The following is a 24,305-nucleotide window of genomic DNA, read 5'->3' on the forward strand; positions in this document are numbered from 1 at the left end:
GGGTTGAATCTTGCTCTGGCCACGATGCAGATTGTGAGGTAGCAGAGCTTCAGGCCCCTCACAGCCTTTTGGGATTTGGGATCCCAGCTTAGGTTGTATTGCCCAGACACAGCCTGCAGGGAGCCAGGATACTTTTGGGAAGGCAGCAATGTGGGATTGCAGACTTGAATGCAGAAAGGGCAGGGTTTTTTTTGGAGTAAGGTACAAGGCTGTGGGCATAGTCCTACTCTAAAATGTCAGTAACAGCGCTGCTTCCTATTGCTCCTGGTGTTTGTAGGGATGGAGTATCCCCACAGCAATGAACAGGGCAGAGGCACTGCGGTGCTGCTCGCAATCAGAATCCAAATCTCTTTTTATCTCTAAAATTAATCACAGAAACAGAATTATTAAGGTTGGATAAGACCTCGAAGATCATCCAGTCCAACCCCAACCCATCCCATCATGCTCTCTGACCACGTCCCTCAGTGCCACATCTCCACGGTCCATGAGCACCTCCAGGGACGGTGACTCCACCACCCCTCTGGGCAGATAAAAAGCCTGAGAGACTCTCAACAACAAAACATTTTTTGGGGGGAGGGGGGGACTCAATTTTTTTAAAGCCCTCTTGTAAAACTAGAATTTATGAGATCAGACAGCACTTTGTTCTGCAGTATTTGCAAACATCAAAAGGTGCCAGCACTTACTGAACGCTGCTCTGAAGTGCAGTGTGAGTGCAGCAGCTTCCTTGAGGTGTTTTGCTGTGCCTCCAGTTGTGTGCTGGCAAGTTTTTGCAATGCCTTACTGCTCACCTTCAAATAAAAACTTCTGGCTCTTTGTTTCATTTATTTCAAACCCAACAAAAATGTCAACTGCCTTCAGAATAAGGAAACCTAGGAGATTTATCTTGGAAAATTGTTCTTCTAAATGTGCCTTTTTGTGTGTGTTTTTTTGTTTGTTCATTTGGTCTTCAGGGTGCGTAGCGTGGCTCCGTGTGGTTGATGGAGCACAGGGGAATGCAGGAGGGTATCAAGAATGTAACTACAAAACCTGAATTCATCCCCCAGGATGATCTCATGCACAGCCATGATATCTGGATCTCTTAATTCTCGCCTCAAGTTGACATATCCAAAAGCCTTGTTGCTCAAATGTCAGTGCCGGGAGTTTCCCTTGGAGAGCCCTCTTCCACATCCTGACCTGGCACAAGCTCCCTTTGCTTTTACAACTGCATTGTGCTAAAGGAGAAAAATAGATGAACAAGTGTTCTTACTGCATTGCTGGCTTTCAGAACTGCAGCCAAAGCTGTCTAATTTGTGGAGAGGTTTACAAGTCTTTTTTTCTTCTTCTTTTTTTTTTTTTAAGCCTTTTAGATGGAAGTCTTTAAGGTTGCCATCCCCCAAGATTTTTCACATGTGAATGTACCAAATTGCTGAAGATATATCTCTTTACAAGGCGCCTGTTTTACTGCCAGTATCCTACAAAGCTCTGCCCTGGTAGGTGCTGCTGGGGCAAACTCCAGTTCTGCAAAGCCTTTCTCTGTGTGTTGCACAACTTTCAGGCAGGCACAGCGGGCTACCTGTAAGTCGCTCCCACTTCCTTGTGTACTTTGAAACCCTGAGGGAGGGAGAGATGAAAATGACTGAGTTATTGAGAACAGATGTTGCACAGTAGCAGAGAAACAAATATTTTGTATTTATGCTGCTTTCATCCAAGGGTAATGTTAACACCGTTAACTTGCCCTTTCCTCAGCATAATCCAGCTGCCGAGCAGAGCTGCCTGCTAATAAAGTTTTTCTTTAGAGAAGGAGGAGGAGCAAGCTCCTGAATATACCCAGTGTGAGTCCTCATTCTGCAAGGCTGACTGCTGCACCCCTTCACCTCTGTGTCATCCCTCCCCTTGTCTGACCCATCGGTTGTCCCCTTGTGAGTGGCAGGTTACTTTGCACAAACAGGAAAGACACTAACCAAAGCTTTTTTGCAGCTTGTTCCTTCTCTAGTTTCTGGGTAAGAAGCAGACTTTTTTTTTTTTTCTTTTTTCTTTCTGTAAAAAACCTACCCGTGCCTCTCTCCAGTCTTTTCATACTCTTGCTTGCCACCCCCAGGATATAATGGGCTTGGGGACAACAGCTATCCCTCCATGCCCCCTTTTGTTAGACTAGAATCCTGGAGTCATAGAATTGTTTGAATTGGAAGGGACCTTCAAAGGCCACCAGGTCCAACTCCCCTGCAATGAACAGGGACACCTACAGCTCCATCAGCTTCTTATGTTGCCAAGTGCCATCCTGGCTCCCTAGTCCCACAAGACCACTTCCAGCAGTAGCACCTGGCTCCTGATACATATTGCAGGCAGTTGCATTGGCAGCATTGGAGTTTCCTTTGGGCTTTGTCATGCCATCATCTGCCAGTTGGCTCCTTGGGCCCCTTGGTTTTCTCCTTGATGGACCTCTTCATTTGGAGCCACTGCATGATGTCTTTGCAAATTGAGCCTTGGGGCTGCTGTCTGCGAGGTGTTGCTCTTGGTTCGCTGCAAAGCTCTCGGCAAACCTTTGTTTTGTTACAATAATAGTAAGAGGAAAAAAAGCTGATGAAGTTCCCAGTAGCTCGATGGAGTCTGTTAGTGTCAGCAGACAGGATAATTTACTCAGCCAATTGTACTGGCTCTGATTATTTACAGTAACCCTAAAAGCATTGCCTCCCTCCCAGGAAGGAAGCGCTGGTTGCTTTAAACAGCAAGAAAACACTTTAAACAAACAGAGAGGAAAATGCAAAATGCAAGCTCTGCTGCTTCTCTTGAAAACAAGCGTGGATTTGGGACAGAGCCTCTGCTGAAGGAAAGCCTGCCTGTGCTGGGATCGCATCACTGCGCACCATTTCTAAACGTTCCCCCAAGGATATTACCAGTCTCTGTGTATGAATAAGCCACTTAGAGTGCATAGCTGCTATATTGCAATTTCCTAAGAGGTGCTGGCATCTGGAGAGATTACATTCCACTGGACCCTGCGACGGAAAGAATGAATCCAAGAACAAAGAATGAAATCCTCCATTCTGCACTCAGAAATCTGATCTTCACCAAAGGGTACGGGCAAGCTGGTAGCACGCCCTCGGTTGGACCTTGAAATTGCCAGCTGAAGGGAGTGCTTCATGCAAGCTTTCCCTTTTCTGCACTGAGCCATCCGTAGAATTAAACTCAGCACCGCTCAGTGGGTGGAAAAAATCTCACCGGCGAACTTGGTGACACCGAAACGCATGGGATGAACAGCCCCGCCATGCTGCTGCCTCTATTTGCAGGATGGGCACGGTTGGCACCACGCTCTTGGCACCTCGCTCTGTCGAGACACCTCTCCGGGTGGGAGGGTGATGCCGAGCGCCTGGCTGCCCGCCAGCCCGCCCAGAGCCGCACGCACATTGCAGCGGAGCTGCAAAATGGAGATCGCCCACTCCCAGCAGCCTGTGCCGGCGGCTGTCTGGCAGGATTGATGGTTGTCACTACTGAGCGCCGCTGAGCCGGAGCCAAAAGCAAATGAGTGGATGTCCTCGTGAGCCTGCTTGGGGGAGGGAAAAAAATGGAAAAAAGACAAAAAGCACCAAAAACCTGAGAACTTTTTTTTTTTTTTTCAGTTTAGAAACTAAAGTAGAGAGCCTCGTTCCACTTTGTGATTGCTTAGCTGGGAAGAGGTGATGAGGCTGAGAGGAGTGCCTGCTGCACGCAGAGCTGGGAGGTCTGAGCTCCTTGATACCATTTTGGGTGGAGCAGATTTAGGGGGAAGGAGGGGACGTTCCTCCTCTGTTGAACTGCTCATGGGATGAGAGATGGACGTAGTTTAGTGGGAAATAGTGGTGATAGGCAAACGGTTGGACTAGATGATCTTGGAGGTCTTTTCCAACTTTGGTGATTCTGTGATTTATGAAAGGGATGCTTAACTGTGGGCAGCCCTGATCCTAATGGCTGTGATGTAACTGATGTGGCAACAGAGGACAGGCTGATGTTCCTTAATGGTTTTTCCTTTTTCCGTGTAGAAATCGAGGCCTGGGCCCATTCCAAGTTGTGATCATAGCAGCAGCTAATGCATGACTGCAGTGAGGTAGCTGGTTGTAACATGTTTGGTCAAAACAGGATTTGTGGAACCTGAGTGAGAGAGGCTGTGTGGTGTGATGGTTGGACTAGATGATCTTAGTGGTCTTTCCACCTTTAATGATTTTATGGTGCAGCCAAAGTGGGAACGTGGTGCTAGAGCCTGGGTTGGATGTAATGTCTGAACTGTGCTTGAGCTGCACCAGCCAAGCTGAGATCAGGCTCTTGCCTCATTTAGTCCTGGTGTGGAGCCTATTCACATGCTAGTCTCCAAATTCTTCACAAAAACAGACAAGAAGTACCTAGACCAACATGCAAGATAGTAATGGTAAGAACAACCTGGAGTATGGTGTGCCTCAATCTGTCATCCCTCACCTTTTGAAAAGGGAGCAAAAAGTGGGCATGGTGGAGATGGTTGAGCTAGATGATCATAGTGGTCTTTTCCAACCTTAATGGTTCTATGATTCTATAAAAGGAAGGAAAGAAAGACAGAAGGGAAAGATATATGTTTCCTTTTCTGTGTTGAAAAAAATAGCTTATTCTTCTTCCTGCTTCCTCTTTCCTCCCCTCATGTCATTCTGGTAGGATGCTGAGAGAAAAAATACTTTCCTTGACCGTGTGTCCCCGGGCTGGGGAGCAGCTTGGTCTGTATCACCTTACTTCTGCTATCTACACCGTGATGTTTTTCTCTGGGCAGACCTGAACTGGTCAAATGAGATCCTTTCAGACAGACCCTGATAGAAACACCGTGAGTGAGTCCTTGAGTTATGTCGAAGAGTTTGATGCTGAAGGTAGCTTTGTGCCTGCATCTGCTGAGAGAAAGACTCCTGCTTGGTGATGTGGCCCCTGCAGGATGCATCCTTATGTTTTCCTCCCGTGTGATTTGAGGGGTGGGATTGCCACAGCTGCTGTCTGTGCTGGGGGAGCTGTGATGGGAAAGGGGCATTCATCTTGTGGCACTCACAGCACCTACATTACTTATTCCTGGGGGTACCGACTTGTAGAGGAAAAATGCATGGTATTTGTTGTCTTGGAAGATAGCAAGAGCACAGCTATGCATGCTGCAGGAATTGGTGTGCTTACCCTCTCTCTAGGACACTGAGCACCAGCTGCGTGCTCTCACCTGGTACAGAGCTAGCGCAGCAACCAGCTGGAAGGATGCGATCGCAGCAGCAAGGCTGGGACAGACGGTCCCTGTCCTGCAGCCCAGCACTTCTTATGCAACAGCTCCTTCCCTGTTTGTCCCACTAGTTCTGCTCTTCAGATGGGCTGTAGATACACGCAGGAGGAAGCACAGGGAAAACATCAATGTGACCTATAGACTTGAATTACTCAAATAACTTGAGGTCTCAGCTTTGAGGCCACCTAATCAGCTGGTTTCAAACAAATGCTTCTTACCTTGCTGAGCAGGAGCTTCCTCTCCCTGTTGGCTTCAGGAAGGTGGAAGGTGACGTGTCCTGCCCTCGTGCAGCCGGGGTCCTGCCCCAGTTTGCAACCTGATGGCCACCATTAGCCACAGGGAGCTTTGCATCACTCCTTTGCTGTAGTGAGAACCAGATCTGAGTGCTGCGTTCATGGAGCATTCACTACTGCTATGGCTATTTGTTTGTATCCTGTCAAAGATTATACTTGCTTCAGCTCCTTCTTCCTCCTTTTTCCTCATTAGGTCAGATGGTATCTTTTTATTAAGCAGCATAAGAAAAGAAGGAAGATTTAAACTCATTTAACCTTGACTATAGCCATTAGTTAAGCAATTAAAATTAAAGGGTGAGTTAATGGGCAGTGTCAAACATTCAGAGAAACATCTGCTGTAATAGAAGTGTGCCTTTTAGCTGATGAATAATTGATCCATCCCTCCTTGGTACCTAAGTCTGGGTGAGGAGGCAGTGCTGGCCCTGCTGGAGCATCACTGGTGTCCCCTCCCCTGTGGCAGGCTCCAGGACAGCAGGAAGACTTGCCACCACCACTTGAGGATGCATTAAGAAAATCTGCATTGTATCTCCTCAGTCAAGGTCATTCCTCTCAGTTCTTTTGCTTTCCTGGGTTCAGATGTGTTATTTCAGGTCTAGAGGAACTGGTGGTCTATTTTTACACCTTTATTAATGTGTGCGTGGATGGATGTGGTGTCTGTCTGGACATCAATAGCCGGTGATGTAGATGACTCAAACTGCTTTGGATTGTAACACTGATCTAAATTAACTCGCTTTTTTGGCAGACAGCAAATGTGAGAGAATGTCTTTGCTAATGCATTGAGGACAACACTGTAAATATTGACCAAAGTTTGAGGGGTAAATAGCAGAAAGCATTTGTCTCTTGACAGTGATAAGGCTAATAATGCTGAAGTTACTTATGTAATGCTATGTGCTTCCATAGAAAGCCGTGTTTGTGTTGCACTGGTCTCTGCGTGGGGTGGATTGATGGATCAAGGTCTCATCAATCACACAGACCCACCGTGCTACCAGGATGGGAGCACTCTGGTGACCCAGACACCGAATTGAGGGCACTGGAGCATTTGTTGCGTGGGATGTGGGTGAGGGAAACCTGGGTCATGGAAGGATCTTGATGTGCTGTTTTCTGCATTGTCTCTTAATCCCTGAAAAATCACACAAGATTCCTTGTGCAATGCTTCAGACCTTGTGTGTACAACCAGCTGAAGCGAGACAAGCCTGACTCTGTGCTCCTGCTAGTTGTTAGTGTGGCAAGGGGAGCTCCTCACCTTTGTATCTGGGTGTCTGAGTGCAGGCCTCTTTGTAGAAGGGATTTGGGGAAAAGCACTGGGAAGGACACAGAAAAAGCAGAATGAAAGTTAATGGGAAGATATCTTTGAGTGTTAACTGAATGTAGGTTCTTCTCTCTTTCTCAGGCTGTGTCTGGTCAACGTTTAACCCACGGAGGTACAAAGCAGTAATATTCATTGAGAGAAAAGTAGTAAAATCAATTCCACGCTCCCAAAGAAAACACTTGTATAAATATTTGGTTTTCATATCCTCATCCCTCTTTTCTCAGGACAATTTGAGGAACTTGAATTTATGCAGTTCAGGTTTTGTTTAAAATCAAGTCAATATGTGCTTGCATCATAAGCATAAAGAAAGGGAAATAAACTGGGATGGGAAAATTATCTGTGTGCCTTCAGCTGGTGTTAGCTGACAGCAAGCAGAACCTGTAGTTCACTTTCTTCCCGTATCTCACCCCCTGCCTTTGCTCTAGCATCTGCTCAAACTTCTGCTGCTGTTTTCAACTTCTTTTTCTGCTTCTTTAGAGTAGAGCAGCTCTTTTCTCAATATAAAATTGTCCCTGGATTATTTTCAAGTGTTTGATGCCTTGCTCCGCTTCTACCTTTCACTAGCTCGTCAATATTGTCTTTAATGACACACAAATGCAAACAGACCTTGCTTTTAAGGCTGTGTACAGCAGGCAACACATTTGGCTTGCTCTGGAACTCCTTGAACCAGGGTATATTTAAACAAAATTTTAACTGCTGAGGTTATGAACACGCATAACTGCCCATCTGAATGTGTGTGGGACGTGTACAAAGAAGTTCATGTTGAACTTGAAGTAGGAGCTTTTTTAAAGCAAAGATAACTGCAAAGATGGATGAAGTAGCATTTTGTTTTTAACCCTGAAGAATTTTATTTCAGGAAATTAAAGCAGTTGGACAAGGAGATCATATTCAAAGCTAGAATTCAGCCAATCCGTCTCTCACTAAGAAAAAAGAGAATATTTTCAAACCAGTAGCAAAAGGACCTCTCAGAAACAGCAAAAAGTCTCAGAAGACTGACTTTTTCAATGTGCTTAATTTCACGTATGGTGATACTACATAGCTAAAAGAGTATATATTTCTTTTACTTTGCCCCAAAATCCATATTGACGTTTCCATGCCAAACACAACTTCAACAGTGTCCCTATGGTGATGTAGGTGACACATTATAGTAACCTGGTTATGTTTTCTTGACCATAAACTTACAAAAATTACCACTATGCTTTTCTCTCACTAAAGGATTTTGAATAAGGGAGCCATGAAGAAATTTCTGCTGAGCATTTTAGCTGCGGTTATTGACTTAAATGAAAGCAAACATTTTCTTGTGTGGTAGCCAGATATTATCCGTACTGACTTTTCAGCCCTTCTGTTTACATCCACAGACAATAAATGGGGAGTTGTCTCAGCCCAGAGCATTTTTCCCCCTCATGCCACATCTTCCCAGAGAAGGGCACACAGCGGCAGTGGGTTATCTGAGGATATGGGCTATAGGAACCACGATGTTAGAACAGTGGAGTTTATGCATGGGATTATAGGATAGCGGGAAGCTGCTGACTAATCTGCTCCAGGATTACCTTGTGCATTGACACAGCAAAAGATTTGGGTGGTAATGCCTAATTTTTCCTTATGTTCTTATTATGATTGCCAGCCAGTCATCGCATCCCTGTGTGGGGAGGAAGGCGAGCAGAGATTTGCATGCAGAGACAATCCTCTGCCCTGACTGCTTGCCCAATTTGGGCTGCATGCATGCATCCCAGCGTGTGATGCTGGCCTTTCTGCCTGGCACACACAGTCCCAGGCTGACACAGAAGGGAGGTGGAACTGGGAGAGATGGGTTCATTGCCAGGTGCCGCACGTGGAAATGAGCAGAAGAAAGCACACTGATGTGACTTATTGGCCTGTCTGTGAGTTTGGCTTTTTAAAGTTGTCTTATTTCAGGAATGGAAGCAAATGGAGGTCTGATATGGTAGGATGCTTGGTGTTGCTAGTCTGCCTTTCCCCAAGGTGCCCTCAGAGCCAGCAGGCTGCAGACTCTTGGGAAGAGAAGGACAAGTTAGGGAGGGGGAAGGAAAGAAATCTCATTGCAAATACAGCCTAAAGTTGATGCTGGGGGAATTCTGAGTAACTGTTGCTTCATTCCAAAGTAAAACAGGATAGATTTGGCGTTTTCTTCAGAAAAGCTGTTTGTGATGTTAGCAGCTACTCAGGCAAAATAAAGGAAAACTGCACAACTTCTGGGGGCTTGCATGTTTTCCTTCTGCCAGCAACTGACAGCTCTGCTCTGCCTGTCATCTGCAAACAAGCTGAATTACTCACCGTAACAACAGTTGGAGGAATCTGTTTTTATAGCCCAGAAATGGGTTTTGGCCTTGCCCTTTTTTGGTAATCTGTTTGGAATTTGTTGGTGTTGGTGATCAACAGTTGTTTAAGGCTGCTGGCAGCCCGCTGGTCTTCACAGAATGAATCGGTGGTCTTGGGCCCTTTCCAGCTCTGTGCATTGAGCATTGCTTTCTCATGATGCAAGGGAAAGGGTGCAGTCAACACTAAAAGGCAGAAAATTTAAAACTGATGAAAGGAAATGCTTTTCCACACAATTAGCCTTTGGGATTTGTTACCACATGGAGCTGCTTACACCAAACATTTAGCATGTCTTTGGAGGAGGAAAGGGTATCAGGGTATTTATATGGAAAACAGATTTTCCTAGGAAAAAGGTTCAAACACATAACAGGATTCTGAGGTTCAGAGCAGAAGTTTCAACTTCGGTTTGAGCAATGTATGTTCTCTCTGGACCACAGCAAGGTCTTGAATTGCCACCTGCAGTCCCAGGTGAGCATCATGACCACAAGTTACACTTGTTCATCTGCTGTTATAATTGTTTTCCCTGCCAGTGGCTAACTCAGCAGCACAAACTTTCCAGGTGAAGGCATTTCAGCAGTGGCACAGCTAATATTGCTTTTCCTATTCCTGTGCCAGAAAGGACTGGTTTCATCTTTGCATTTCTTATGGGCAGCAAATGAGTTCGTAGAATCATAGCATCATGGAATTGGTTGTGTTGGAAAAGACCTTAGAGCCCACCCAGCTCCAACCCCTGCCATGGGCTGGTTGCCCCCACCAGCTCAGGCTGCCCAGGGCCCCATCCAGCCTGGCCTTGGGCACCTCCAGGGATGGGGCACCCACAGCTCTCTGGGCAGCAGTGCCAGGGCATCACTGCCCTCAGAGTGAAGAATTTCTTCCTAATATCCAATCTAAATCTAAATCTAGACTACTCTCTTTTAGTTAAACCCCTTGTCCTAAGATGTCTGGTGGAGGTGAGAAGGCAGCTCTTATCTTGGGCTCTTTGTGCAATTGTCCCAGCCTGAGCAGGCCATGTTGGTTAGATCACCAGTTTGCCCTTGTGTTACTTGAGGAAGGAGAGCTGTTTGAGCTCTGTCTCCATGGAGCTTTGTGAGACAGGTGTGTGTTGCCCTGGGATGCTTTCCCTGTGCATCTCCAGGGATGTGGTATAACCCAGTGTGTGCTCCTGCGCTTCACACGGGGCCTTCCTCATGATCTGTCTGTCTCTCATGCAGGTTCCAAGCCCAGGAGGTTTGTGTTTGAAAGGAGTTTTGCTGAACGGAGTGTTGAGAGTGAAGGAGGAAGCAAGCCTTGCTCCTGAGAGATTTTTCTTATGGCCACACAAGGTCTGTTCCCTCAGGAGCCACCCAGGCTGGAGTTTCAGAGTGGTTATTACAGTCACAGCCTCCTCGTGTCACCTCATGATGAAATCAGCGTGGCATTTTGTGGTGGGTTTTCCTTTGTCTTTTGTTTTGAAAATACCTGACCTGTTTTTTAAAAACAAAAATCCCCCCTGGGTTTCCCAGCTCCCCCAGAAATGACAAGCCCTTCATTTGGAGTCCTTTTTCTACTCTCAGTTCAGTGCTCACCTGACAGCCTGTATTTGCATGCAGGTGTTCCATTACACCAAATTTGTTCCAATGCACTGCAACTGTTTCCATAGTGTAAAATTAGGCAGTTTGATGAAAAAGGTACTTTTAGATAAAACAGTCAGATCACTCAGGTGCTCAGTTTGTGCGCTCTGACCTCCTGCTGGCCTCCACAAGAACCATTCCTGGCATTGTGCAGAGCCACCCAGATCCCCTCCCGTCCTTTCTTCCTTGCTGTCAGCAATATCAGTGACAGCCAGTCAAGGTTAGAAATGGCCTTTAGCTAGTGTTTGCCCTCCATGCTCTGGCCAAAACACAACTTGTCCCATGTAATGTATAATCAGTACGTAATTAGAAAAAATAAAAACAAACTATTGGGCTTGTCCAGGTCCCTGTCTGAATGTAGGCAGATTTTAAACATATACTACTTATATTGAGCAGTAATACAGCTGCACAAGCAAGGAGGAGAAGGTTTTGTCACCACTATATCATTTACATTACATTACGTGAACATTTTTTCTTATCTTTTCTAAGTCTCACAACGCTGTCTAAGCCGTGAAACACTTTCTGAGCCCTGAAAACATCTTGAGCCACTGCAGGTTGAGAGCAGGAGGAAGCAGCTTGTCTCTCACTGATGACCCAAGAGCATCCTCTAGTGCATATTTAAGGTAATACTTCCACATTCCCTGCCTGTTTGCCTTGCAAAAATAATAATTAAAAAATAGAGTAAAGGACCAAAATCCTTTGTGCAGTTTGTGCTAAGTGGCAACACAAGGTGCTAGTTAAGGAAGCAATGCAAACACAGTAAGTGCTTGCTAACAATGGAGGTTGGTTTCAGTAGGAGTTAACAGCACCAAAAACCTTGTAGGGCCAAGCCTTTCAATGGTACAGTTGTGTAGCTCTCACCAATGAAACTCCGAGCATCATCCATTTTATAATGGTAAATGTATATAAGTGTCCAGATGCATTAAAATGGAAGGCTTACTGCAGAGAAACATCTTAAAATGAGTTAAAATGTGTATTACGTATTTACAGATTAATGCCTGTAAGGGGTGCGTTTTGACTACAAATGCATTTTGCTAATTAGCCAAGGTAAAAGTTATACCGCCATTGAGGCTGTGAGACTCCTTCTTTTGCCACAAAAACCTGCTCCACATGTTTGGTAACTGTAAGCCATTTTCCCACACTGGGCCACTTTTATTTTTGTTGCACTGCAAAAAACAGAGTGCAGCTAAAGATTCTAAAATAGTCGTTACAAGCTATTATGTATATGTATGTTATTATGGTATTATATTACATAAATCTAGTCCACCCCATGCCTTACTTTTTATCCGGTAAAGTGAAAAATGTTAATTTCCCTGCCTCAAAAGGGAATGAGCCTATTATGGGCTGCTGAGTGCTCAGTTAAAAAATGATGGGGAGCTGTGTAAATATTTTAGGTGGGCAGAGACGTGGCCAATGACAACATCCTGCTCTCCAAGTTCTGGACAGAAATGATGCCATACTTTCCTTCCTCACCCCAGTGCTATAGGCTTCTGCTTTTCTCAGCGTGCAAACTACTCCTCTCTCCAGTGAGGTCATGGATATGGTTTCCTCTGGCCAGCTCCTTTTGCAGAAAGTCTTCAGAAAACATGACTCTGTGTGCTCTTGAGCACTGTATGTTTGCTTCATAGTTATTACTTTCTGCTAAAAGTATGCAGCAAAACACAGCTGAACACTTCTACAGAGAAGGTTTAAAGCCCATACGATCTAATCTGGAGCAAATATTATGGCAAATAACACACAGCATTTATGCACAAAATTAAAACAAGTAGAGAGGAAAGGTGAGCTCAGGACAGCCACAGGTTAGATTAATCTTACCTCAATGCGATGAAAGGCTTTAAAAGAAACTTTGAAGTAATGAACAATTATCGCTATGGAAGCAATAGAAGATGAGATAACATTACCCCAAGTCAACCATGCCAGCATAACCTGCTAGCTTTCTTTGATAGGAGAACTGATCTTCCAGATAAGATGTACAGCATGTACCCACCTTGTTTCCCAGAGCAGTTGATAAAGTGCCAAACAGGAAATTATGCATTAAGGCGGGAATTAGTAGGAGTGTTTTGATGGGGTAAGGAACTGGCCAGGGTGTTGTGAGCAGTGAGGAAGGCACTTGCATTGGGAGAAAGCTGCTGGAGCTCTTCCTACAGGAGGAAGGTGGAAAATGGCTGTGGAGAGGGAAAGCTTGTATGTCCTAGTAGAGCAGAAGAAGAATGGCAGAAGAAGAAGAGGATCAAATTCAGTTGCTCTGAGCATGAGCTCACGGAGTAACAGTGGAGCTTTGGCCATGAAACAGGTCACTGACACTTGGGAATGGCTGGGAAGACCTCAGTGCTTCATCCAAGTGACGTCCAAGACTCACCAACATAGCATGGCGCTGGTGGTGGTGTGTTTACTCTAAGGATGTAAGGGGTGGGGATGTGTTTCCAGTAGGTGTGAGGAAGGATGAAGGCCATGAAGGTACATAAGCTGGTGAGACTTCATCTGGGACGCTCTGCTCAATCTGGTTCTGTATGTGAAAGGAAGATGAATGTAGGAGGAGGCAATGAGAGAGGATTTCTCTCACACGGTGCAGCCACCAAAGGGAGCAGTCCTGACATTGAAGGTGTGTGGCTTTTTGTTTGTTTTGTGCTGTTGTTGTTGTTGCTGTTGTTGTTGTTTGTATTTCCTTATAAAATGAATTTAGCACCAGCACAAGCAAAGAGCATCCACAGTGTGGAGCAGAGCAGTGGCCCCAGTGAGAAGAGAAAAGACAACGATTTCCAGTACTTCATAGCAGATAACCTTCCACCATTGCTTCTTGAGCAAAAGAGATCAGAGACAGTCAGCAGTCAGGCAAACTGGATCTGACAGAGATGGGGCTGTGTGTCTGACCATGCTGTGCTGTGGGGCTATGCACCGCAGAGAGTGCAGGCACTGGTTTTGTGCTTCAGTGGTGGCACCAGGATCAGCAGAGCCAGGTTGTCCTATGAGGAATTTTGCTTTGGAAGGAGACAGCTTCTAACTCTTGGGGCTGGAAGGATGTCCTTCTTGTAGGGATGAATACTGGAAAGAGAAGCCCAGAGTGGTTCTCAAGGTAGAGCCTGAGATGTTTATATTTGGGGTTTTGAGATGTGGTTGCCTGAGGACAGCAGAGCACTAGCCAGAACTTGGGAGGCAGCTAAGCTTTGTAATGCACATAAAGAAGTCTGTAATAAAGGGAAATGGGGAAGGGAAAAGGACCTGAAATTTGAGAGCATTTGGCTTTGAAGAGATGAATGTGAAATACTGAACAGTAAAAAAACCAAATAAGGCGGTTTTGAGTGATTGATCTGAAAAGAGCTGACCATCTACATATATACCACAGCAGGTGTGATGGTCACAGGAGGGCCAATCTTAAGGCATTCCCTGCTTTTTTCACCTCTGTATTGAATCCCAGATGCAATCATTCATGTGAAGAAGCAATTTCCACTTCTGCTTCTGCCTCCTTAATTATACTGGCATCACTACAAGAGAGAATTGCTCATCCATCTCCATTCTTCACAAAAGCACTGTTTTAGTACAAAAGAGATTGTAACAATTCTAGTATTCATTTTTGGAAGAAAAGAAAGCCAGACAGGCATAAAACTCCGTATACACCACTGGTGAACTGCATTACAATAAACTTATTTAGTTTTCAAAATTTAGAGTTCATATTCTTAAAGATTCTCCAAGTGTTTTTATGTTTGTTTGTTTGTTTTGTTTTTTGGCAGGTTGGTTCTTTTTTAAATTTTATTCTTTTATTTCACACGCATTGATGTATACAATTATTTGTATATTTTCATTTAAAACTAATGATTGTGGTATTCATGTGCTGCTCTGTGCAGAACCAGCGTTACAACAGCTGAAGGAATCATAGCAAAAGCGGGAACTTGGAAACCACATTACCTATGAGAGAGTCTTAAAATCCCTTATTTCACCTAGGCACCATCCAAATCATTCTCTAATTAAGGATATCTCTTGATGTGATCAAGAATATGAAGGAAAAAGTTCACAGGCTATTACAAATCTTGCAGAGGACTGAAACCACAAAATGTTGAGCTTGGTTGACACAATGCCTTGTCTTGGTGAGGTTGGCATTGCTACTTCTAACTTCCTCTCAGAAATCCATTTTCCCTTAGTTACGTTTTGTCTAGGCTTAGTCATTTGGGTTCGAGCCCTCCATCCTATCTCTGCCTCGGGCCCATTAACTGAGGCCAGCTTTCTTTAGCTATTTCTAAGAAAAGACAGGAAGGGAAAAAGTTTCTTACAGTAAACACTGATAACCCTCTATTTTCAGAAACCCTAGCAATGCCATCTGTGTCAACAAGATGGCGGGATCTAGCAGGTGATCTGCCTGCTTCTCCTACACAACCTGAACCACCTTCCTCCCCTGGACACTAACAAATGGCCAAGTGAAGATGACCAAGATGTTGTCTATGCCCCAAAGGCCAATATACTGGGATTTACTGGGCATATCATACAAAGCAAGGAAGGTGGCTCAGGGAAAAACATGTACAGATTTTTATAGGCAAGCTATTTTGATACCTTAAAGAGAACTGCTGGGCAAACATCATAATTTTGAGCTCAATTCTTTTGCTGACTTGTGACTTAACCATGAAACTAGATGCAGGATAAACTGGTTCAAGCAACACAGATCTTGAAAACCAAAGCAGAAATGTTCATGTCATCCGCTGCTCTGAGTTTTGCCTGTTGCAGCTGTTAGCTCAATTACAGACTGCTCAATGTGATGAGCTAATGCACTTCTGTATGCAAAGGGACACTTGAATGCATTGGGCATGTATGTGAATATTCACTCATGGACTCGTCAGGCTGATTGCTCACCTCCTGCCCTGCCCCATGCACATGTTCTGGGTGACCCATTGCAATCCCACCTTGAGAGAGCACACAGACAGCTTTCAGCCTACACCAGCAGTGGTATCGCTGAGGCACTGAGGATAGCAGGGACACTGCAACAACCATACCTCACAAATGCCCACGGGTGGGGCCCAGTGATGTGTCATTTGCCCAGTAAAACGCCTCTTAATAAATACTTGATCTAGATTGTAGTGCTGCTGCATAACAGTGGGCAGGGGAGGGGCTGCTGGAGTTATCCATCCACACTGATGGAAAATCTTGTAACCCTGTGCCTCTTCCCATCGCACCCTGCTGAGAACAACAGAGCCTCGGCTGCCCGGTAAAACCAGCATCGCATCAAGAATGTTTCATTTTCTTTCACTCTGTTCTTCATGGCACTGCCACCTGCAGCACCTCTGCTTCCCAAATGCCAAGTGATGCCTCCCCTGCCTTCTTTGCATCTCTGCCTGCCTTCCTTCCAAATGGGCTGTTGCCTGTCCCCAGGCCTGTGGCATTTGCCCCATGGCTGATGCAGCAGGGCGAGTTCTGGAGTCTCTGTTGCTCTTTGCTCTTTGGCTTCTCTCAGTTTTGTGGAACTCCATGATACCTTCCCAACACCCACACTGTTCCCAAACCCAGCCTTCTACCTATGGCATCTCCCTTCAAGTCTTAGATACCCCAAAGTTACTTTTCTCCAGCAGAGGAGATTTCATTTATAAAATCCATTGCTGTGATCAGTGCAGGTGACTGCTGAACTCCTTTTAAGCCTCTCCTTTTCCCTAGAAGGCTTAGCAGTTACAAGATCCTTTGTACTCACCTCCCAGATTTGCTGAGCACAGTGGTTGTAGCGGGAAGCATTCCAGAGCCACACTGCCTCGTGTGTGACTCAATCCAGGTGAATCATTAGCATCCAGTGCCAAGGAATCACACTGATTGCATAAAGGCCCGCAGGAAAACTCAGTTCTGGACATCACTTACCATTAGATTGCAAAGAAGCAGAGAGGGAAGAGCCCCGTGCAACAGTCTGCAGCCAGCAAACCCTCATTTGCAGCAGTGAATTGATGAATTTTCCTAATATCTATTAGTAGTAATCTGCATTTGCCTTGAGACAGACTTTTCATTAATTAAGCTTCTAAATATGCTCTTTTGTTCCTAACCAGTGAATGAATCTGATGTTCAAAGTCTTTCCCACATGCCCCTACTTCTTCTTTTTCTCTTCCTTCCAGGTTAATGGCTATGTAATCCTTCATGGAGAGTAAAATAATTACCAGGAGGCAATAGTGCTAATTACACAGAGCAGAATAAATGTGCACAGTCAGACCCTCTGCTAACATAAATAGATTTCCACGGATTTACTCTTACTCCATGAGAGTGTTCAAAGCTTTCCTTGCCTTTCTCCCTACCCAAGAAGAGAAACTTGGAGTCTAAGTTCTCAGGGATGTGAAATCTTGCTCTGTAAGGACATTGACATGTCCATGTTTACTTCCCAGCTTTCTATTTTTAAGCTACCCGGCCAAAACTGCGAGAGCTCAGACAAAGCACACAGCTGTGCTAAATATTCCCAGCATGACTGTTTTGATGACTGAAACTCTGACTCCCAAAATCTGTGCTTTTTGAGCTCTCCCATGGGTCCCTGCAGCTGGATCACAGCACTCCTTTCTGCCTCAGCTGGGACAGATCTCATGTATGTGAGCTGCCATCCAGTTATACAGTCATATTTTTCCATTTGGGGCCCAGGCCAAGCCAGTTGCAGAGGAGGCAGTGGTAGAAACTGGCTTTAGCAGTGACTCCTACAAACTGTAACATCGTCATTTTTTAACTGAAGCCCATTTTACACGAAGGGCACAACGCGCTCACCTTAGGAAAGAAAGCTGAGTGGTGTTGGGTGTAGTATCAGAACCTGGCTGCACTTCTGATTCCTGCCAACTCCTTACTGAGAGTCGCATTTCACTTTAGATTTGCCAGTTACTCAGTTCTTAATTCACTTACTTCCTAAGTTATTAGCTACTGCCTTAACTTACAATGAGAGCACTGCACAATCTACAAAAGGCAAATGTCTTGTATCTATTTAGTTGCTGTTGTCAGCCAAACTGATAGTTTCATGAAAATAGAAAGTCAACCTTCTTTCACAAGACCTTTTTTCCCCATAAATCATGTTGATCTCTGTTATTTACACCCTTCATTTGTTGACTTCTGTATCAGTATTTCATTACCTTGCCCAGAATTGCTATGCTAACTGGCTTAGAATGACTTAGCTGCTCTAGTTATTTTTTTATCAGTTTGTCCAAATGCAGCATTTCTCCAATCCTGTAAAATGTCTGAAGTCCTCCAAGATGAACTGGGAGAGGAGCAGAGATCCCTTGAGCCAATTCACTCTGGTTGTGAGGGTGACAGTTGCACAGACCTGTTAAGGTAATAATGTTTATCCCCAGTAATGCTGTTTAATAACCTCCTTGGTTACTAATGGGATGGAAAGTGCATTGTCTCCTCATGACATCAGTGCGTGATTCTTCTTGTTTCCAAAGTCTGAACAAAAATATTTATTGAACACCTCAGTCACCTTCACATCAACATCAACAATTTGACCACTTCCATCTTGTGATGCTCGTGCTTCTGAAACAAGTACCAGCTTACATGTAAACTAGAGCCAAAAGGCAGCTTATTGCCCTGCTCTATCTGAAATCCCCGTGACTGACTTAGCACTTGATTGTTCAAGACTGCAGCAATGAAATCCTGAAGGCTGCTCAGGGATGAATGCAGCCTCCCAGGATGCTGCTATCTTTTTTTCTGGATGCCAACATGACTTCAGATTGAAATGGGCAATGGCTGACACAGCGTATGCTCTTACTGATTTTGTTAAAGGTAAAGATGGCTGCAGTTCAAGATTTAAATTAGTGTGACAGGCAGCACTGTACTCTCCTTAAGCCTTAAATTTGTTTTACAACTGCGGGCATTTTTCATCTGATGTTTTTAAAAGCTGGTTTCTAGGCACCATCCATTCTAAGTGCTTCCAATGTAAAAAATTAACCAGCTGCAGCACAGAGATGGAAGAAAATGGATTAACTTTGATAACACGGCTCAGAAATGGCACAGACCTACAAACCTGCAGAGTGAGGCAGCGCCTGATGGCCGCTGACATCAGTGCTCTCTCAGTTAATGACTATGTGACCGGATCTTGTGATTAGGGCTCTGAAGGTGCCGACTTCCATTCATGTGGGTTGGGTTACATCACACAGACTGCTCTCTTCCTGGATACTCCTGGCACTCAGAGGTTCATGTGCTGGGAGTGCCCGGCTGTGCAAGTGCTGCGCTCTCCTCCTATCCACTGTGTGCATGGCTCTGCAGTGTGCAAGGAATCACACTGTTGTTCTTGATCTCCAATTCTGTCCCCCTTAAGGACAAACAAAAAGCATATTTTAAAACATAGGCTTTCTGGATGTTGTTCTGCATTTTGGTTTGGTTTTGCCTTAAAGCAGGAAATGTCATCTCCTGGAAAGCTGTTGTGGCCATTATGGGGGAGAGAAAACATGAACCATGCTTCTGCAAGACATTTGTCCTTCAGGGACAAAGAAACCTGGCAAACGTGGTCAGTGCACTCTTCAAAACACTTTCAAGTATTAACTGGAAATTTCAAATGTCCTTTTGTCCCACCAGTCCAGTACTGTACTGCTCTTTACCCTCCCTTCAAGTATGTGCAGAATATATTTGCATAAACTTTGCTGAATTCACTGTGAAAGGCACAGTGAGCTCTGCGCGGTTAACCTCGGCTCCTCTCCCTGTCCAGACGTGTCCCAGGCAATCAGCTTAGTGCTGAACAACAGATCACAGGACCAGTCAGGCCACACGCTGGAGAATTTCCTGTTCATCTTCTCCTCATGTTAATAAGACGGCTTCTTATAAATGTGATTATTGGAGTCAAAGATGTTGCTTAATTGCTTTTTTTGGTGTGTTCAGCTATTACAAGCTATAACAAAAAAAGAAATTACAGACAACACAATCAGCCTTAACTATACCATCTCTTGCCCCTCCTCACTTTATTGCCTTTGTTTTTAAAATTCTAATAAGTTATTCCAGTTTACCTAGGATCTTGGAGGGATTTGATTTCCATCTTTTCCAGGTATACATTAGGTTCTGCTGAATGATGATTTATGTTTTAGCAGTGCTGAGCAGCTCAGTGTATAGTACAATGTATGCAGGCCAGTCTCAAAGCACACCACTTGGAGGACCTAGGTCCTGTGCTGTGTTTGCTCCTCTAATCTCCACCAAGTGTTGGAGGTAATGGATATGCAAACCCAGGCACTGAGAAACCCCTAATGTTAAAATGTAGAGTGAAGAAGATAACTCTTGAGAATGAATGAGAAATTAAGACAATGCAGAGCTAATGAATGTCTCTGTATTTAAATTCAACTCACAGTGTGTGGGTAGAAAGCTCAAGGACGTTTCTTTAAGATCCCAAGAGGAGAAATCTGGCCTACAGCAGCGAGGGGGAAGACACAATGCAGCTAGACAAGATGGAGAGAGGAGGTGATGTGCCATGGAAAAGCCTCTGCACTGTGATGTGTTGCATAAGTATTGGCAACAGCCTCCTTAGTGATATTTAGCAGCATAATCCATTCCCATCTTTAAGCAATTGGCTGTTAGGCATGTGACCAGCAGGGATTGCTGTTTTTCCTCAGAGGCACTATTTGCTGGTGATACACCTGCCTCCTTGCTGCTCTGGAACTCTCGAACTGGTGCTACAGAAAAGCACAAATCAGTGAAAAAAATGTGCACAAATCTGCTCCACTCCAGGGAAAGGAGAAGCAGTTTGGTGACAGCTGCACCCTTCTCTGAGAGCTTCTAAACCCTCCAACATGTGACCTGGCCAGTGAAATACAACATGGCCCTGCCTGCCTGCAGTAACCAGACTCAATCAATTGAGAGCTGCTTCTCCTGAAGATTTTCCTGCAGAAAATGCAACTTACCCCCAAACAAACTGATGTAACAATGGCAGTCAGACAGTGCTGTTATCTCCTAATGGGCACCCATGCCATATGATAGATATTGAAAGGCTCCAGACAGCCAGCAATGTGGTACCTCTGGTTCTTGTTCAGGTGTCACTTTGCCTTCCTCTGCCCGTCATCTCACGTACCCACAAGTTGTTTTCAGGACTTAGCTTTCTCATGATGAAAATACCCTGGAAAATATGAACATACCTTGCACTCTTGTGTCATCTAGACCAGGTTGGATGCATTGAAACAATACCACAATTTATGCCTGGCTTGCCTTAGCTTGTGTCAGTAGGAATTGCTCTGTTTACCTGAAGCAGATGAAGCTTCTGCTTATGAAACCTTTGGTGAAAAGCACAGTGCTGAGCATGTGCATGTATTTAGCAGGCACACGTACTTTGCAAGGTTTTAAGATGATTCAATGAATTTGGAGAACACGGGAGTTCATGCACCTGGTGACTAAAGAAGATTATCCCAAAGTATCCTGAATCTTTTAAGAACCTGCAAGTAATCAATCCGCCGCTCCTACATCATGAAAATTCTGCTCTGCTGGTCTCCTTCTGGTGGCTTTTTCACTCCTATGGTGCTGCTAATCCAACTGTTTCCCCCAAAGAAAGAAATATTACTCTGATGACTTCTTTTAAAATGCCTGGCAAGCATATAAATCTCCAGCCGATGGCTTGCATGCTATAAATAATTAAAGCTGCTCCCCCAGTTGACCCCATCGAAGAGGCTGGCTCGTCCTGACACTGATGATCTTTTCATCCATATTCATATCATTCCCCACCGATGTCAATTGATGGAAGCACAGTGCTGAAGATCAATACAGAAGGATATGGTTTAACTTCCACCAGACAGAAAATGGGTGAATCTCCAAGTAAATTATTCTCTGCAGGACAACAAATTAAGAAACTTCTCTCCCTGTAAGGCCTTCATCTCTGCAGTGGATATTACAGTAGAGATGTTCTTCAGTTTAAAGGAATTGTGATATTTTCTTTTATCTATGTTAGATATTCCATCAAAGCTTTCCATCTTACATGCAAAAAGTATAGTGCAATAGAATGCAACAAACCAATAAGATAGTTTCAAGCAGAACTGACCTTTTCATTAAACATGAACGGTGTGATCTAGTATCAGTTAGCAGAGCAAATGCTACTTGCTACAGAGTCCTCTAGAGAAGCAGCAATCTACTGTAACCTAAAAATCTCCCTTCTTTATTTGCATTGTTTATAAGGCCAGCAAAGAAATTTCAACAATCCTGGATTTCCTGTGTAATACATTACTTTGATAACAATGTACAGGAGCGTCTTCTCTTTTTTCATGAGGTCTCATTCACCTGTTGTGTACTTTCTAAGTCTGGTCTCTGAGACAAGGGAGAAATCTGTGCAGTTCATAAATCAGTTAGCTGCAGTTGAATGACAGTCTCAGTTTTCCTTAAACTGATGCTTAAATTCGAATAGGGATTTTCATCCTTGATAGGACAAGGAGGAATGGTTTTAAACTGAGACAAGGGAGATTTAGGTTAGATATTAGGAGGAAGTTTTTCACCCAGAGGATGGTGAGGCACTGCAACAGGTTGCCCAAGGAGGTTGTGGATGCCCCATCCCTGCAGGCATTCAAGGCCAGGCTGGATGTGGCTCTGGGCAGCCTGGTCGGGTGGTTGGTGACCTGCACATAGCAGGGGGGTTGAAACTAGATGATCATTGTGGTCCTTTTCAACCCAGGCCATTCCATGATTCTATGATTCTATGATCTCTTTCAGAAATATCAATCAAATGGATTCCATGAGGTAAATATCAAGATTTTCCTGGAAAGGATGTTCCTGATATTTATCCAAGTGATGAAGTGCCATCAAGTATCTTCTGAACAGGCAGACTCTGGGGACACAGCAGTAGAGGATCATCTTCCTGAAACAGTCTCTACCATGGATGTGCTGTCAAAGTAAAACTCAGCCTGAGTCTGAAAGTGTGCAAATGCATGAGTGGAGTAAAAGGAGAAAAGGAAGAAAAAGGAAAGCAGAGGTACTGGAGCAAAACTGATAAAAGAAATGTTGCCTCTCTGGTATTCAACCAAAAGTTCATGCCTTACCATTATAATCAAAAACACAGAGGAACAGGAGAAGGAATTTGCTCATGTTTTGGAGGGCAAAATACAGCTTCCTGGCCATGTGTGCTGCACTGGATTCTTCACGCCACATAAAGTCATTTTTCTGTTTAAAGATGCATGCAAACTTCCTCATAACAAGTATGCACATACACACATATAAAGTGAATGAATAAGAGAAAAGAAACTGAAATAGAGATGATCTGAGGCTGCCCATTGTCCCCATTCTCCCACACAGGGATCCTCAAAACCCTGCTGCTTCTCTTATGAAACCAATCAACTTTCCCTGAGAAGCAATTTCTTTAAATGTGACATCAAAATAGCTCTGACTTGCCATAAGGTGGTTCCTATTTAAGATGCCACACCACACAGCCATGTATCATCTGACCTAATCTCATCAGGCAGCACGACATCTTCATTGCTGAGCTTTCACTAATTAAAAATGCCAAATATAAGATCACTTAAGCATATGCTTTAAGTCTTTCGATAAAGTTTTATACCGCACGAATCCTAGATGAGACATTCTGACAATGCTCATGCTCTACCAGCTCCACTCTTTTATTGCACTGATATTTCTTCTTGGCCCCCCGACTCATGTAACGAGGGTCATAAATTGAATATCGCTCTATGATTTAATCTACGTAATAAAAATGAAATAATTTCTGTGGCATAGTGGGGGAATAAAGCAGGATGACTAGAGAAGGCCATACTGCACATAATGAAAAGAAGTGTTAATGCATAGAAGGTTTTATTTTAATAAATTTCACTGTACTAAAAGTAAATGTCATGTTGGTACTTGAGATTATGCTGTGGATGAAGAAATACAGGAAAAGCTCTCAAGCTGGTAAAAAGCAAGGAAGCCAAAGTGAAGCCATTTTGAGCGATACTACTATGATCATGCTAAGAATCTGCCTCTACACTTTAATAAATGAATTGAAAACATTAGTGTTGTAAAATTCCATCCTTTAGAAGTGTTCAAACAAGACGTCTGTCCCAGTCAGACTGTATCTCTGCAAACATTTGTCCAAGTGAATAACTGCACACATGAATGGTGCCATTGTCTTCCAGTTGACTGGGCAGCTCTGCAGCCTGTTGCTGGCTGCACAGAAGAAGGGAATGTTGGCAAACAGCACAACCAATACATTTGGCAGAGCGAAAGATTGATACTTAGAGAGGAGGAGCAGAATTGCTTTGCTCTTGCTGATATGAATCAGGATTCAGTAACGTTGTTACGCCAGCGTTACTAAACGGAAGATAAACATCCATGCGCAGATAAATACCTTGCAATTAAAAGACAAATCAATCAATCAGAAATAAACAAGAAAAATCAAGGCAAAGACATTCAAAATGATACTTAAAAGAACATATTCAGAAGGCAGACGATTTGCAAAGTGCATATTCAGAAGGGAGATGATTTGCATTCTGTGGTGAACGAGCTTGGGCTGAAATTCAGAATTAGTGATGAAAGGCATTGGTCCTAAGCCCTACAGGAAGGGCCCAATCCTGTACTCTCTGTTAGCAGGCAATGGCACCATTTGCTGCATGAAGGACATGGGTTCAGACCTGCTTTGTCCTCTTCCAAAAGTCCAC

The 24,305-nt window shown here is 44.2% G+C and overlaps 1 protein-coding gene across 3 annotated transcripts in view; it reads left to right on the forward strand.

Annotated features, from left to right (window-relative positions):
• Positions 1-23,634, forward strand: part of ZBTB42 (zinc finger and BTB domain containing 42) — a 34,354-nt gene extending 10,720 nt beyond the window's left edge. For all 3 annotated transcript variants that reach the window (XM_090141734.1, XM_090141733.1, XM_090141735.1), the window contains 3 exons: positions 10,375-10,587; positions 11,263-11,396; positions 22,375-23,634. The gene's annotated coding sequence lies outside the window, so the exon portion shown is untranslated. The remainder of the gene's footprint in view (positions 1-10,374; positions 10,588-11,262; positions 11,397-22,374) is intronic.
• Positions 23,635-24,305: the final 671 nt, after the last annotated feature.

This window comes from Phasianus colchicus, chromosome 5 (genome assembly GCF_987193195.1).
Source record: "Phasianus colchicus chromosome 5, bPhaCol1.hap1.1, whole genome shotgun sequence".
Classification (NCBI taxonomy): Eukaryota; Metazoa; Chordata; class Aves; order Galliformes; family Phasianidae; genus Phasianus; species Phasianus colchicus.